This window comes from Jaculus jaculus, chromosome 3 (assembly GCF_020740685.1).
Source record: "Jaculus jaculus isolate mJacJac1 chromosome 3, mJacJac1.mat.Y.cur, whole genome shotgun sequence".
NCBI lineage: Eukaryota > Metazoa > Chordata > Mammalia > Rodentia > Dipodidae > Jaculus > Jaculus jaculus.
The window spans coordinates 177,382,307-177,399,221 of record NC_059104.1 but is presented as its reverse complement, the minus strand read 5'-3'; the positions used below and the strand labels follow the sequence as shown (position 1 = coordinate 177,399,221).

At 46.7% G+C, this 16,915-nt stretch overlaps 1 protein-coding gene across 2 annotated transcripts in view; it reads left to right on the top strand.

Annotated features, from left to right (window-relative positions):
• Positions 1 to 15,285: 15,285 nt before the first annotated feature.
• The window catches only part of Irag1 (inositol 1,4,5-triphosphate receptor associated 1), a 132,002-nt gene continuing 130,372 nt past the window's right edge, over positions 15,286 to 16,915 (top strand). For both annotated transcript variants that reach the window (XM_045146523.1, XM_045146521.1), the window contains exon 1: positions 15,286 to 15,697. The gene's annotated coding sequence lies outside the window, so the exon portion shown is untranslated. The remainder of the gene's footprint in view (positions 15,698 to 16,915) is intronic.

The following is a 16,915-nucleotide window of genomic DNA, read 5'->3' as shown; positions in this document are numbered from 1 at the left end:
GCTCAAAAACTGCAAGACAATTCTACTTCATCTCTCCCCTACTTTTCAATCCAACAGCAAAACCTAGTGGGGCCAGAACGGAGAAGCTGAGAAAAGTTCGACTCCTCCTTTGGAGACATACACAGCCTGTTGTCATGGCACTCACGTAGAAATCCTGCATTGGAAAACTAGGTTGGGACTACAGGGATACTGGCGATGGCTTTGTGGAGGAGGAGATAACAAAGCAAGGATAGCTCAACCCCTGTGATGAAGATCCAAGGGCCTCAGTAAACCATGGGATTTTTTTTTTTTTTTTTTTTTTGCTTTTCAAGGTAGGGTCTCACTCTAGCCCAGGCTGACCTGGAATTCACTATGGAGTCTCAGGGTGGCCTCGAACTCATGGTGATACACCTACCTCTGCCTCCCGAGTGCTGGGATTAAAGGCGTGCGCCACCACGTCCGGCTTACCATGGGATTTTTTTTAGGAGCCAAGCAACTACAAGGCTGTTACCAGAGCCAACATAGGCGATCAGAATCCTTTGAAGAGAAGGACTGCTGGATGCTGCCAGCTGTCCCCCATGCTATTTATTTATTTATTTTATTTGCAAGAAGAGAGAGAGAGAGAGTGAGAGAGAATAACTACTGAGCCATCTCTCCAAAACCCACTCCCACCATGTGATTTTTGATGCTGCATTAAGAGAGAGAGATCCTAGCCAGGTATCTAGAATAGCCTGTGCCATTCAGTGAACAAAAACTAGCCTGGGACACAGGGTTCAACAGATGAACATGCCAGCCTTTCATCTTGTGACTAGATAGGGCTAGCAGTCCCTAAGGGCAGCTCATGATGTATGGAACTTGGTTAAACAAACCTGTTGGGCAGGTATGATTTTTCCTGCCCATCTGAAAGAAGAGAGGAACAGGGATGGGGTGGCAAGGGGTGAAGTGAAAATGCAGATAAAGCAGGCAAAAGAGAGGAGGAGAGAAGCAGAAGGAGGAAGAAGAGGAAGAGGAGCAAAGGAGAGGAGGGGGAGGAGGAGAGGAAAGAAAGAAAGGAGACAGATGGTGATATCGTGGTGTGGGGTAGACAGGGCCAGCTTTTCTGATCCAACAGCTCTCTGCTCCCTGGAGGTCTGTGTGGACTTCCTCGCCTGTCCTTGGGTTCTTGTGGTCCTTGGGTCCTTGTGGAGGATTAATTGTCCTTGGCACGACCCCTCTTCCCACCTGAGCCAGCTTCTGGCTTTGGATTATTGTAACTTCAAGAAGCCTCCTGGGTGGCATCCATTCTGACCATTAGGTCCAGCACAGCCTGCCCACCAAGCCAGCCCTCCTGTGCCTCCGCCACTGCTGGTGCCTTCTCAATTGCCCTGAGCAGATCTCTTTGCTCTGGGCTTCCACATCTTTTCTGGCTTTTCCAGCTCTGTCCCACCTTCCCCTGGGCAGGCCAGGAAGAGGCCTAGGGGTGGGCAGAAGCTGTTCCGCTTTTCATCCCCTCCTGGCCTGGCATGGGCTTGGAACTAAACAGAACTCAGCAGGCAGGCGTCCATGGTGCTATATTCTCAGACACCAAAACTAGTCACCTGCTCCTCTTTTCTCACCTGGCAAGAATGTGACTTCAATTCTGGGTTGCAAACTGTTCTGGGTCCCCAGAGAGTCCCCTTACCATTCCTTTTTTTTTTTTTTTGAAAAATATTGTTTATTTATTTATTTGACAGAGAAAGAGGGAGAGAAAGTGAGAGAATTGGCATGCCAGGGCCTTCAGCCACTGCAAACGAACCCCAGATGCATGTGTACCCATGAGCATCTGGCTAATGTGAGTCCTGGGGAATCGAACCTGGGTCCTTTGACTTTGCAGGCAAATGCCTTAATCACTAAGCCAACCCTCCAGCCCTCATTCCTTTCGTTTTTGAGACAGGATCTCATGCTAGCCCAGGCTGACCTGGAATTCACTATGTAGTCTCAGGGTAGCCTTGAACTCACAGAGATCTTCCTACCTCTGCCTCCCCCAGTGCTGGGATTAAAGGTGTGCACCACCACGCCTGGCTCTCCTTACCATTCCTGATGTTCTTTCCACCCCTTCGCTTCCAGTTCTGCCTCCCACAAATCAGCCCTAGGGGCCTCCTCCTTGTGAGGAACTGGCTAGTGCATAAGGAAGAAGTCACTGGCATCAGAGGCAATTCCATCAAGTCTGATCGACTGAATTAAGATCCAAGTTTGCTTTTGGACAGCCAGTCACCTCTGCTGAGCCACTTAACATCCAAGTTTGAATGGGTTCAATGTGGTAATGATCGCATGCTTGCCTCAAGGGGTTTCAGTGGGGATGGAGCTGGATTATCCATAAGAGGGGACCAGCGCAGTGCAAGACACACTGGATATCAATGCATTGTTGTGGTACTGCTGTTATTTCTAGTACAGACATGTGCTGCCTGAGTGGCTGTCTTTGGGGACCACACAACTGTGTAGGGGACACAGAAAAGTTCAAGTGGCAGGTATGCAATGCTGGCTTTCTCCCTGGCAAAATCCAGCATTCTTAGGGCTTATAGTGGATGTCAATTAGCCTGAGATATCCCTCTCAGTACTTTGGGTGTGTTGGGAGGGTCTTGGACCACAAGAACCCCTATCCAACCTCCTGAAGTTAGTTTTTCTTTGCACTCTCAAGTGCAGGAACATATCCTGAGAGAAGTTCTTTCCTTTAGCTCTTTTTTTTTCTTTCTACTCATCTTGTTCAATTTTTTAAAAATATTTTATTGGGCTGGAGAGGGGCTTAGTGGTTAAGGCATTTGCCTGTGAAGCCAAAGAACCCAGGTTCGAACCCCCAGGACCCATGTGATCCAGATGCACAAGATGGCTCGCGTGACTGGAGTTCATTCACAGTGGCTGAAGGTTCTGGTGCACCCATTCTCTCTCTCTCTCTCTATCTGCCTCGTTTTTTCTCTCTCCAATAAAATAAATAAATAAAATGTTTAAAATAAAAATATTCATTTTTATTTGAGAGAGAGAAAAAAAGGCAGAGGGAGAGAGAGAGAGAGAGAGAGAATGGGTGTGTCAGGGCCTCTAGCCACTGCAAACAAACTCCAGATGCATGCACCACCTTGTGCATCTGGCTTATGTGGATACTAGGGAATCAAACCTGGGTTTTTAGGATTTGCAGGCAAGTGCTTTAACCACTAAGAAATCTTTCCAGCCCATTTTTTTTTAAATGTGTGTGGTGTGTGTGCATGCATGTGGGTGCACGTGTGTGTACACTTGTCTGTGTGCATGTGGAGGCCAGACGATGACTTTAAGCGACGTTTTCTTCCATTGCTCCTGACTTCATTTGCTGTGGCAGAGTCCCTGGGTTGAACCAGAGCTCTTCCATTCAGCTAGTCTAGCCAGCCACCTGCCCCAGAGATCTCCCATCTCTGCCTCCAGAGCCCTGGGACTCAAGGCAGACTGTCGGGGGACAAGTGTGTTATTCATGGAGCTATCTCCCTGAGCCCTGCGATCACATCTCAAACAGTTTGCAAAGCCTCGGGTCCCTCTTTAAGCTCCAGAGGTGCACATTCGTTAAATCCACGCCATCAATCTGGACCTCTCTCAGACATCAAGCCAGCAACCCTGCATTTCTAACCATGGGCTGGGCTTCTCCATGTAGACATCCTCCCAACCTCTCATACTGGACTCAGATCTTCCTTAACCCAAGTGCTCCTTTGGGGTCAGTTCACCTCCTTGCCAGTCCCTCAGACTAGTGTGCCGCCGGCTTTCTGAGCATCTCTCTCTCTCATTTGGCCACATCTTGCTGTCACCACTCCTTTCGGAGTGTCACGGGTCTAACCACCCAAGCCATTTTTGTTTGTTTATTTTCCAAGGTAGGGTCTCACCCTAGCCCAGGCTGAACTGGAATTCACTATGTAGCCTCAGGATGGTCTTGAACTCATGGTGTGATCCTCCTGCCTCTGCCTCCCGAGTGTTGGGATTAAAGGCGTGCACCACCGTGCCTCACCCAAGTCACCTTTACTTGGATGTTTTGTGGTCAATTACAGCTTGGTGCGTTCAGAATCCAACTCTTGAGTTCACTTCTCCTATCCCCTCTCACTCTTCCCAGGCTTCCCCATCTGCACAAATGACTCACAACCCATCTAGTTGCTCAACCAGGTCACCTCTGCCCTCGGTCACTCTCCTCAAGGATTGTGGGCTTTGTTTGTTTTGTTTTTGGTATTTTTGAGGTAGGGTCTCACTCTAGCCTAGACTGACCTGGAACTCACACTGAATTTCCAGGATGGCCTCCAACTCATAACAATCCTCCTGAGTCCTGGGATTAATGGTGTGTGCCACCATGCCTGGACCCAAGGACTGTTTTATTTATTTATTTATTTATTTATTTATTTATTTATTTATTTATTTATGAGTGACACACAGACAGAGAAAGAGGGAGAGAGAGAGAGAGAGAGAGAGAGAGAGAGAGAGAGAGAGAATGGGCATGCCAGGTCCTCTAGCCACTGCGAACTAACTCCAAATACATGCGCCACCTTGTGTATTTGGCTTACATGGGTCCTGGAGAATCGAACCTTGAATTGGGCTCCTTAGGCTTCACAGGCAAGTGCTTAACCTCTAAGCCATCTCTCCAGCCCCATGGCTGTGTTTTTAATGGGAAACTTTTGTAGCTGGGAGGAAGAAAGAGGAGGCTGATATTTTGTTCATACACTTTAATTTGCCTTATAAGTTCTAATTTGTGCTTCTCTGTCATAAGTTCACTTACAGAAAAATTGCAAGAATACTACAAAAGTAATTGTATACTTTTCACCCAAACATTCAAAATACTGATATTTTGTCATATTTCTCAATCATCTATCTATTATATATCACCTATCTATCATCTTTCCCCCAGATTGTCTACAGATCTTATTCAGACTTTGCTGATTGTCCCAATTGTGTAGAGCAAAAGACAATTCCAGATCACTTGCTGCATTTAATTTCCATGGTCATGACTTGTTGGTCTCCTTTTATATCAGTGAGGCAATGATACTGACATTTAAAAAAAATGTTTTGTTTATTTTTATTATTTGAGAGCGACAGAAAGAGGCAGAGAGAGAGAGAGAGAGCGAGCGAGCGAGAATGAGCACACCAGGGTCTCCAGCCACTGCAAACGAACTCCAGACGTATGCGCCCCCTTGTGCATCTGGCTTACGTGGGTACTGGAGAATCAAGCCTCGAACCAGGGTCCTTAGGCTTCACAGGCAAGCGCCTAACCGCTAAGCCATCTCTCCAGCCCCCGATACTGACATTTTGAAGAGTCCAGCTAGTTGTTTTCTAGATTTGGATTTGCCCTTGTGATATCATTCCCGTTCTTCTTTGGCGGGACTGTAGCCAAAGTGATGATGCCGTTTCCCATTGCATCCTGTTTTAAGAGTTTCTATGTCAAATTTTCCCATCAATCTTACTCACTTGCCTATAGTGGAATATCCATGTACAGTTAAAATTTCTCCTTTTATTGTCAATTAGCATACTGTGGGGGATGCTTTGAGACTATACAAGTTCCTGTCATTCCTTAAATTTTCATTCAGGAGTTTTGACATTCATTGATGATTTTCTTTTGGTCAAAATCAATAATGAACATGACTGCCAAATTCTGATTTTTCTAATTACATCATTCTACATTTATAATCTTTTAAATTATTTATTTCTCTCTCTCTCTCTCTCTCTCTCTCTCTCTCTCTCTCTGTGTGTGTGTGTGTGTGTGTGTGTGTGTGTGTGTGTGCCTGTGTATTCATGTGTGTGAGTACAGCCCCTCAAATTCTACAACACACATGTGGGAGTCTGAAGACAACTTTTGGGTTAGTCCTCTCCTTCCACTTCATTTTTAAAAAATTTTAAAGTTTTTGTTTTATTTTTATTGATTTATTTGAGAGTGACAGGTAGAGAAAGAGTTAGATAGATAGATAGATAGATAGATAGGTAGATAGATAGACAGACAGACAGACAGACAGAGAATGGGCCCACCAGGGTGTCCAGCCACTGCAAACGGACTCCAGACACGTGTGCTCCCTTGTGCATCTAGCTAACGTGGGTCCTGGAAAATCGAGCCTCAAACTGGGGTCCTTAGGCTTCTCAGGCAAGTGCTTAACCACTAAGCCATTTCTTCAGTCCTCCACTTCATTTTTTTAAAAGCTTCATTTTATTTTATTTTTATTTATTTGAAGTATCTGCTTTCAGCTGCTGACCCCAGCTCCCTTAACTTAATGATTTTTCAATGTGACAAGCTGTTTCATTCATAGAAATCAAAACTTGGATTTCAACATTTTTATCTAGGCTTGTTACCTGTGGTATCGAATCTCTCCTGAGGCCGGGCCACCACCGTTCTGACACACAAATCCGCCGTGAGCAACATTCTCAGATCTGCAGGTCCCTCTGCCCAGTGTCTTCTGGATACATGCAGTCAGTAAGTTTCATGGGCTATCTCACATGCCCTTATCAAGCAGGGGAATTGTTAGTGAATTTTTTTTTAGGGTAGGGTCTCACTCCAGCTCAGGCTGAACTGGAATTCACCATGTAGTCTCAGGGTGGCCTCAAATTCATGGCGATCCTTTACTTCTGCCTTCTGAGTGCTGGGATTAAAGGCGTGCACCACCATGCCCAGCCGTGAATGTAGTTTTTGAGCATTTAGAACAGTCTAGACTAAGCAATGATGTTTGGTACTTTGGGTATATTAATTACATTTCCAACAGTATTCTCAATTTATACTGGATTTATTAGTATATAATCCCAATGTTCATTAAGGAGCATTTGGATATGTTTACATATGTATGTCTATTTACATCTTAATTCACTATCTACAACATATCTCTCATCCATCTATGTATGTATGTATGTATGTACGTATGTATGTATGTATGTATGTATGTATGTATGTATGTATCTATCTATCTATCTATCTATCTATCTATCTATCTATCTCCTACCTACCTACCTATATATCTAGTTCACTCCAATATCTACACTCCCAACAGTGCCTGGTTTATTCTATTTTTTAAAAATTTTTATTTGAGAGAGACAGACAGAGACACAAAGAGGCAGAGGGAGAGAGAGAGAGAGAGAGAGAGAAAAAATGGGCACGCCAGTGCCTCCAGCCACTGCAAATGAACTCCAGATGTGTGCGCCCCCTTGTGCATCTGGCTAATGTGGGTCCTGGGGAATTGAGCCTTGAACCGGGGTCCTTATGCTTCACAGGCAAGCGTGCTTAACCGCTAAGCCATCTCTTCAGCCCTTTATTTTTGCCTCCTTTTTATAGTTGAAAATGAAAACTTGGCTCTCATTTACTGTAATATATTTGCTAATTTGCTCCACACTAAAGTGTGTGGAAAGTATGTTCAGAATTGCAAACCCTTATATCTATGAAAAATAAGCCTACTCAATATTTTATTCACAGTTCTTTCTGATTTTTGCCTGGGGGTTCCTTATCCAAATCAAATACAAAAGTTACTTGGATGCATTCCTTTCTGTTCCTTCTGTCTGTGACATTTAATCAGTTCTTCTCCATTTGGTTATCTCATTCCTGCCCCTGTTGCTCCTGTGAAGTCTAGAACTTCTCACTGGTCTCAGAGCTGGTGCAAGTTCTCTGCTGGGCTCCAGTCCATCTCTGTTTGTTATGTAACTTGTCCTCCTTACTACTTTGACAGATGCCGCTCTCCCTTTGACCAGCTTCCAAAAGTGTCCACGCCATGCCCTTCTCTCTAGTTCTCTTTGTGGTTGAAATGTATTCCGTACGTATATGAAAGACAGGTCTCTCCTCGATCTCTTGCTGATGGTGAATAACTATCAACCTGGAGTCCTGGGGACAATAAAACATCACCCAGGACTGAGTGTGCCATGAAAGGACTTTAGACAAAATCCCCTATATATGTGTATCAAGAAATAAAATGAAGGCTGGAGAGATGGCTTAGCAGTTAAGGCGTTTGCTTGCAAAGCCAAAGGATCCCGGTTCAACTCTCCAGGACCCATGTCAGCCAGATGCACAAGGGGGCACATGCATCTGGAGTTCGTCTATAGTGGCTGGAGGCCCTGGCATCCCATTCCTTCTTTCTCTCTCTCTTTCATTCTCTCTCTCTCTCTGCCTCTTTCTCCCTATCAAAAAGTAAATAAAATATACTAAAAAAAAAAAGAAAGAAATGAAATGAAGGCTGAAGAGACAGCTTAGTGGTTAAGGCACTTGCCTGCAAAGCCTAAGGACTCAGGTTTGATTCCCCAGGACACATGTAAGCCAAACGCACAAGGTGGCGCATGCGTCTGGAGTTTGTTTGCAGAGGCTGGGGACCCTAGTGCACCGATTCCCTCTCTCCCTCTCAAATAAATAATTAAAAAAATCAAAAGAAATAAAACAACTAAGAAAAAAAAGCCTAAGATGTGGGAAGAAATAATAGGTAAAAGAAATTATAAATGTTAGTGACTCTGCCTACATGTAAGCAAATTAAGTAATTAAATTTGTATATAAAATTGAAAAATGGGGTCTCCCTCTGTTAGTTCAGGCTGGGTGGAATTTGTTAATCTCCTGCGTTAGTCTCTCAAGTGCTAGGATTAAGGCATACTCCACCACTCCTAGCTCACATATGTATTCCTTTTTTCAAGGGGTCTCTGCTATTTTTGTTTATTTGAGATAGGTAGGTAGGTAGGTAGATAGATAGATAGATAGATAGATAGAGGCAGATATATAGAGAGAATGGGTAGGTCAGGGCCTCTAGCAACTGCAAACGAACTTCAGACACATGTACCACCTTGTGCATCTGGCTTACGAGGGTACTGGGGAGTCGAACCTGATTTCCTAGTCTTTACAAGCAAGTGCCTTAACCACTAAGCCAGAGTCTCCCCAGTCCTCTGCTATTATTTCAATGAGATGGTAGGAAGAAAGGGGAGTTCCTTTCTTGGTGGTGGGAGATGGAGACTGTGACCCCGTGTTCCCAATTTGTGTTCCCTGGATGGTCATCCGGGGACTCTACAGCGAGACCAGAGTGAGAACGACCTGAGCTTGCAAACTGAGAGGCGGTGGGATAGCTCTTTCAGCTCTCCCTGTCTCTGTTCTTGGTCTAGGTTTTTGGTGGTGGGGGGCGGAGGTGGAGGGAGCGCTGCACCATTTGAGTTTGGAGAGGATGGTTTAGACTTATGTGTGCAAAGCGGATGGCACAATGTTTGCTGCCAAGTTCAGTGAAAGTTCCCTGTCACTGCCTAGATTTTATGCTTTCTGATTGGCCTCTCATTAGTCACTCGTACAGGGCCTGCTGAGTGCTGAGCATGCGCAGGGTCCCGGAGCCTACCGGGCAGAGAAACCAAGGTCCCAGCGAGGCCATCCAGCAATCAACCCCAGGGCCTGGCTGTGTTCTTGGCAGGAAGCTGCATCTCCTCTCTTGGCATCCCTCCATCCCAGGATGTTTTCCTGGGACTTTGAAACTTCTTCCTTGGCTCCCGGTCAGCGGGTCCGTAGCAAGCCTCCCCGCCCGGTGGGCCCGGTGGGCCCGGTGGGCCAGCGTGCCTCCGCGCTCTTGGCGCGCCTGTGCCCGTGCCGAGGACGCACGGCGCGGTCCCTGATGGCTGAGCGATGAGCCGGGAGTCTATGGCAGAGCGAGGCCAAATCCCTGTGTGGCTCCAGGAACACGGATAAATATAGCCAGAGTAATTGCTCATGCTCTTTTAAGGATTAAAAGTCAGCTTTTAGGCAAGCTGTGAAGCTCTGTGACCGGGATAACACGGGACACAGTTCCTTTTTTAGAGCTACGGTCAGCACTCCTTGTACGCTGCTGGGTCTCAGGCCTCCATGACACTGTTGTCACGTGACTTTCGGGGTCATCCTTACTTGTCTACATGCTTCAGGGGTGCAGATGGGTCAGAGGCGTCCCTGTCACAGCCCATCATCCAGCACTGAGTCAATGAGCAATCTTAAATGAATGAATGAATGACCTGAGAGGGTTTTTTTTTTTTTAAAAATTCATATGTATTTTTATTAGCATATAGAGACTTGGCTTTCATTATGACATCTTCTGTGTGTTTGAAAAATAACATTTAGGATGAGATTTTTAGTGTAGTTAACAGTAATAACATTCCAGTGCCAGTTTCCTGCTTCTGCAATAATACTGTTTCTGTGATATAAGATGTCACCACTGAAGGAAGCCAGTTAAGGGGTACATGGGATCCTGTGCTATTTTTGCAACTTCCTGTGTCTCTTCCAAATTATTCCAAAATAAAAGGTTAAACACACACACACACACACACACACACACACACACACACACCAGTAACCTTTAGTCAGGATCATCTAACATCCTGACAGTTGGAGAAGGCAGTGCTGGAAGATGAATAAGTCTCTGTTCAAAGCAACGCTTTTGTTTTATTATTACTGCTGTTATTGTAACATGTAAACAGGTGACTCACCCCTGCAGTTCCAGACTTTCAATGCAAAAAACAAGCTACATAGTGGACACAATGGTCATTCTTGACCACAGCATGCATCTCTCCCATTCCCACGGGCCACCAACTTTAATGTTATCCATTTTTTTGTGTGGCAATATTTGTAGTTACACACATATATACAATTGTGAGTTTGGATGCATATGAATAGATGCAAGTATATTTGTATGCATGTAAACATGTATATACACACACTTTTTTCACTCATTTGAAAGACTTTTTTTTTTTTTTTTTTTTTTTTTTTTAGTGAGTTTTAGAAGTAGGGTCTTGCTCTAGCCCAGGCTGACCTGGAATGCACTGTGTAGTCTCAGGCTGGCCTTGAACTCATGATGATCCTCCTGCCTCTGCCTCCCAAGTACTGGGGTTAAAGATGTGCACCACCATGCATGGCTAATCTTTTTTTGTCTCTGCATATATATGTGTTTGGGTGTGTGAGGTGCATATGTCGTTTGTGTGTGCTCACGCATGTGTGTGTCCATGTAGAAGTCATAGGACAATCTTGGGGGTTATTCTTAGAAACAACTTCCACCTTTTTATTTTTTGATTTTTCGTGGTAGGGTCTCACTTTAGCCCAGGCTGACCTGGAACTCACTATGTAGTCTCAGGGTGGCCTCGAACTCACGGAGATCCTCCTACCTCTGCCTCCCGAGTGCTGGGATTAAAGGCATGTGCCACCATGCCCGGCCATCTTTTTAATTATTATTTTCTTGATACTGCAGCTCACCAATAAGGCTAGACTGGCTGGGCAGCATGCCCCAGGGATCTACCTGTCTCCACCTCCCCATGGGGTATTGATATGTGCCACTCCATGCCCAGCCGTTTCACATGGATTCTGGGATCAAACTCAAATCTTATTCTTGTGCAACAAGTACTTTACTGGCTGAGCCATCTTCCCAGTCAAACAATGTTCTTTTCTCTTTCTCTTCCCAAGTAATGATAGATTCTGGAGGTTTTCTCTATCAGTGCAGCAAGAGCTGCCTTATCCTTCATTGTGGCTGCACCCCATCTTCTTTTATGACCCCCAATTAGTGACCATTTATGTCATTTCTAATCCCCTTGCTTTTATAAACAAAACTGCGATGAATTATTGTGTTCATCAGTCATTTCCCAAGTGTGGGAGTATGTTTGGAGAATAAATTCCTAGAAGTAGAATTGGGTCAAAGGGCACAAGCCTTACAGTCTTGACAGTGCCGAGCTGTTCTCTATAGAGCACATTCCATTTTGCACACCCACCAGTAATGTGCTCTAGAAAATGTTTGTGTAATTGTAGAGTTCTAAACAAAATAGTTACTGGGCAACCCCTTTGTGAGTCTGGTGAAAGCTATGGGCCTTTACCCAAGAGCAACACAAATCAGTGTTGTGCACACAATTATGCAGACAAAAATACATATACAATAATGCATACAGTTTCAGCTGGTTCACACTCATGAAGGGCATCTGTGACCCTTGGGTTGAGAAACCATGGTAGGAAGGATGGCAAGATAGTCAAGAGAAATGAGTTTTAGGACCAAGCTCCCTAAGTTCACGTCTCAGCTCTGACCCCCATGGCTGTGGGACATCAGCCAAGTGTGCCTCCTTCCCTGAGTGTGCTTTCTGAAGGAAAGATCTAATCATTCCATTTCACAAGGCTGGTGAGATTATCTGTGTGCTCTAATGAAAAGCATGTCACGCAGTGAGAGGAATCCAGCAGGAGTTTAATATATGGTTTCATAGGCTCCCAAGCATGCATACCCTCACAGATACACAGACCTGTGTATTCTACGGGTTCCCCAGATAATGCCTGTGGTTCTCACAGATCAACCTACAGAGCAAAATTCACCAAAGTAGTGAATGATAATACTTACCTGGGGGAGGGGGTGCTTAATTTGAATTAGATTCCTGGATCCCTCTACAGACCCAGATCTGTGGAACTAGAATTTCTGAAAAAGAAGTCCAAAGGGCTTCCTGCTGGGAGCGCTGAGTCACTGCGAAGTTGGAGAGGCAGTGCTAAGCAGCCTGGTCCACACAGCTTGGTAAAGCCAGGGCAACTTGTCCCCATTTCAGAGGAACCTGTACCCTCAAATGGACAAGTATAGGCATCAGAGAGAAAGCCTGCCTGGTACCTAGCCTCCATCTGGTTTCATAAAAAAAAAAAAAAGAGGATAATTAATCAGGGTAACAGGCAGGAATTTCTCTCATAACTCCCAGGAGGAGAAACAGATCAGACAGCAACTGAAGGAAAGATGTAGGTTGAGGCTTGGTGGGCCAATTCCTGACACAGCTATTGTGGCTGACCCGTGGTTAGGAGCTGCAGATTGGACTTTGCAGGCCTGGCAGCCATCACCAGGACAGCATGAGGCCAGACCCTGGAAGTCTAATTCCTCCTCCTCTGCTCCAGGACTGGCTCCATGGGGAAGCAAATGATGGCCAGGGCTAACACTTCCAGGTTTAGCAAATAAAAATACAGGGTGCCCAGCCACATTTGCACTTTGGATGGACAGTACACATCTTTTATTTTATTTTGGTATTTTCGAGGTAGGGTCTCACTTGAGCCCAGGCTGACCTGGAACTCGCACTGTAGTTACAAACTGTCCTTGAGCTCACAGTAACCCTCCTATGAGAATCCTTCAAGTGCTGGGATTAAAGATGTGCACCACCATGCCTGGCAGTACACATCTTTTTTAAAAGATACTTTTATTTGAGAGAGACAGTAAAAAAGAGAAAGAGGCAGAGAGAGAGAAAGAGAGGGAGAGAGAGAGAGGGAGAGAGAGAGAGAGAGCATGGGTGTGTCAGGGCCTCCAGCCACTGCAAATGAACTCTAGACCCATGTGCCACCTTGTGCATCTGGCTTACGTATATCCTGGGAAATCAAACCTGGATCCTTTGGCTGTGCAGGCAAATGCCATAATCACTAAGCCATCTCTCCAGCCCAGTACACAGCTTTTGGTAAGAGCATGTCCCATACAAATGTTGCCACTGACATCAATGGCATTAACCAGCAGCGGACACTGCAAGCTGTATGGCTGGCCAGCCAGGCCAAGTGTACCGACTGGTGGAATGGTGGTATGTCTGTTATGGGGCAAAACAACTGCTCTCTGATTGGACTTGAGGCCAACTCCATGAGAGGGAATTCATGCCTGGTACTGAAAACCTAATCAAAAGCCTATGCCTGGGGAGGTCTTAAGCCCTAAGGGGGAGCTGGAACTGTTGTCTGACTAAATGGATATATTATGCCACCCAATTGCCCCTTAAGTACTTAGGCTTATGCCCCTATCTTAATGCTTCTCTCACTTTTGATTAGAGAAGTTTCTCTTTTCAGATGGTGGTGACCACTGGGGTGACTCAAAAGCTCACCAGAGTACTGAGAAGTGACAGTGGAGTGCTCAGCACCAAATGAGACATCTCTGTCATACCCTCTGAGGCTCAAGGACCATTGAGGAAGAGGTGACAGAAAGAGTGTAAGAGTCAAAGGAAGGGAAGGAGTGCTTAAAATACTGTACTCCAGACACAAAGTGGCCATGGTATTCATGACCTCAAAGTGGCTGATGCTATCTATACAAAACTTGCATAATAGGAGAAAAAAAATGATGACGTCAATAGAAAAGAGGCTAATTGGAAAGAAGGGATTTAATGGGAGGGGGATTTGGGGGAGAGAGTGTGGTGGGAGAGGTTTATGATTATGATATATGGTTTATGTATGTTGTCAATAAAAAGGCTCTTTTTGGGCTGGAGAGATGGCTTAGCGGATAAGCGCTTGCCTGTGAAGCCTAAGGACCCCGGTTCGAGGCTCGGTTCCCCAGGTCCCACGTTAGCCAGATGCACAAGGGGGCGCACGCGTCTGGAGTTCGTTTGCAGAGGCTGGAAGCCCTGGCGCGCCCATTCTCTCTCTCTCCCTCTACCTGTCTTTCTCTCTGTGTCTGTCGCTCTCAAATAAATAAGTAAAAAAAAAATTTTTTTAAAAAGGCTCTTTTTAAAAAACATTTTTATTTATTTATTACAGTCAGTGAGACAGTGAATGAGAATGGGTGCACCAGGGCTTCTAGCCACTGCAAACAAGCTCCAAACACATGTGCCACCATGAGCATCTGGCTTATGTGGGACCTGGAGAATCGAACCTGGGTCCTTAGGCTTCGCAGGCCTGTGCCTTAACTGTTAAGCCATCTCTCCAGCCCAAAAAGGCTATTTACAATTGGGACTGAAATAATGATATTTGAAATTCAAATTTAAATTGGTGTCCTGCGGGTATCTAATTGTCCTATCTAGAGCTTGTCTATGCTGACTGTAACCGCAGAAGGGGCTGGAGCCCCCACGTGCCTATCTTAAGCCTCCATGATGCTGGCCTTGGATGGGCATCATACCTGAAAGAGGATGGTCACTGATATGCACTTCCAGAGGAGAGAGGAGCCATTGCCACCTGTGCCTGGAGGATGGTGCAGGAAGCCCATTCATTCCGGTCAGCATTGACGAGATCCTGGCCCTAGGAGGGTCACTTGCATGTAATCTCATTTCACCCCACTCCTGCCCCTCCTCCATAGTGACCCACCACAGAGATGAATAGACTGAGGGCTGCACGTGAAAACCACAGGGCTGTTACGTGGAAGTGCTAGGACCGAGCGTGGGGCAGGCACCAGCCCTGGAATCAGCTGAGCCCCTGTCCCCCACCCCACACTTCTCTCTGCTAATCCCAGGAGTTTAAAATGGGAGCAGCCCCCGCCCCCCAATCCCTGGGACAGGAAACATTCCCAGCCTCTCCTGGCACCGGGCCAGGGTCTTATTCAGGATCACATGTTTGCTGGACGCTCCAGGGTGGGAGGCTGGTCTGCAGAGCCCCCTTCATGCCTGTCTGGCCAGGACAGTATTGGGTGGCTCATACAGCCCATGGGCACTGCCTTCCGCTGTGTGGGTGCCTTGGCAGAATCCCAGAGTGGGGGGCTACATCATAGGCCCAGCCTGCCCTGAACCTTGAGGCCGGCTGAAGAGTGGGGAAGGGGTTCCCCTGCCTTTAGTCTTAAAGCCAGGCTGCAGGAGGCCCTAGGGGAACTCTGGCTCCAAGTCCCAGCCCCTCACCCCATCCCCTATCTGAGGAGGAGGCGGGTGGCCCAGGCTGTGCAGCCAGAGCTTCTCAGCTCAGAGCTCCGGAGGAGCCAGATGTAACATTGACCTTAAATGGTAAAAGCTCCCCAGAGTGAAGAGAGGCTGGCCAGGGGAGGAAAGGGAATAACTTAGTTTTAGGTAAGTCATCAGCTATCGCCTAGAATAACCTGCCTGTTCAGCCGGAGGAAAGCAGAGGGAAGCCTTCTCTTCCTTAAAGGTACAGGGTGCTGGGATGGGGGGCGCTTGACTTCAACTTTCAGGGGAGGTGGCTTGGTCGGGTGACATAACAGCTCAGTATTTTTGTTGTTTGCTGTTTAAGTTTGAAATAAGAAGTGAAATGTGTCGGTGTTCACTAAGTCCTATCCCTTATGCTTGTTGTTGGAAAGCACACATAGATTGGGGGAAGATGGAGCTTCTTATGGGACGTCCCACCCCTAACTTTCCTGTGAGCCCCTTTGTAGCAGCAGACAGTGCAAGCCTCAGGTTTGGGCTTCCTGTATCTCTCCTTCAGCCTGTGTGTGTGAACCCAGGCTGCCCCAGCCTGGCTCCATCCTTGACCCTGCCTCTGTCTCTGTCCCTCATCCTCCTGTTTCCATCTCTGTCCATCTCTCTCCTTTTTGCTTTGTCTCTCCCCACCTCCTGTGGCCTCAAGGTGCTCCATAGAAGGGGTCCGAGCCTGCGCCCCAGCCTGCTTCCATACAGAAACCATTTGAAGCTCTTCCTAAATGTTAGCTGCCCTCGGACAGGTTTGCTCCAAAGGGAAGGCAGCAGGCGCCAGGGGCCAGCGAGCGGCCCAGCTGCCCGGTTGGGTCCCTTTGGCGCAGCGAACAGCTGTAAAAGCTGGAGAGGCCGTTGGTTTGTATAAACAGCAGCGTGGCCTGGGACCCCTGGCTGACGCTGCTGCCACCCCGAGCAAGTGACAGCTTGCTGATCCCCAACACTCTCCAGGCAGCTGTGACTGGGGTAGCAGAGGAAGCAGGGTTGCCCGAGGCTCAGTCGAGCTGTGTCTTCTGCCCGGGACTACCAGGCTGGTACAAATGAGGCCGGACCTCTGAGAATGAAGTTGCCGCCAGCAAGAGGTTTGCATGTCTCTGAGGCAGGTGTGGGTACCTGCCCTTCGCCCCTACTCTTTCACGACAAGGAAGCTCGGTTCCGTGGATTGCCTAAATCACACCACCAACAAGGAGCAGCGCTAGGACTCGAACCCAGGGCTGCATGGGTTCGCTGCTCCCAACTGTGACTGCCTCCAAAGGTAGCTTGCGATTCTTGACCTACGGGACAAAACAGTTGTCATTGTCATGTTTGGCTTATGCATCAATGGAGTATGCATGTGGGTGCACATATGCACACATACGTGTGGTGAGATATTGCTACTCACTCTAAGATCATCCCACAATGATTTAACTGTGGCGAGAGCTACAATATGATCAATTAC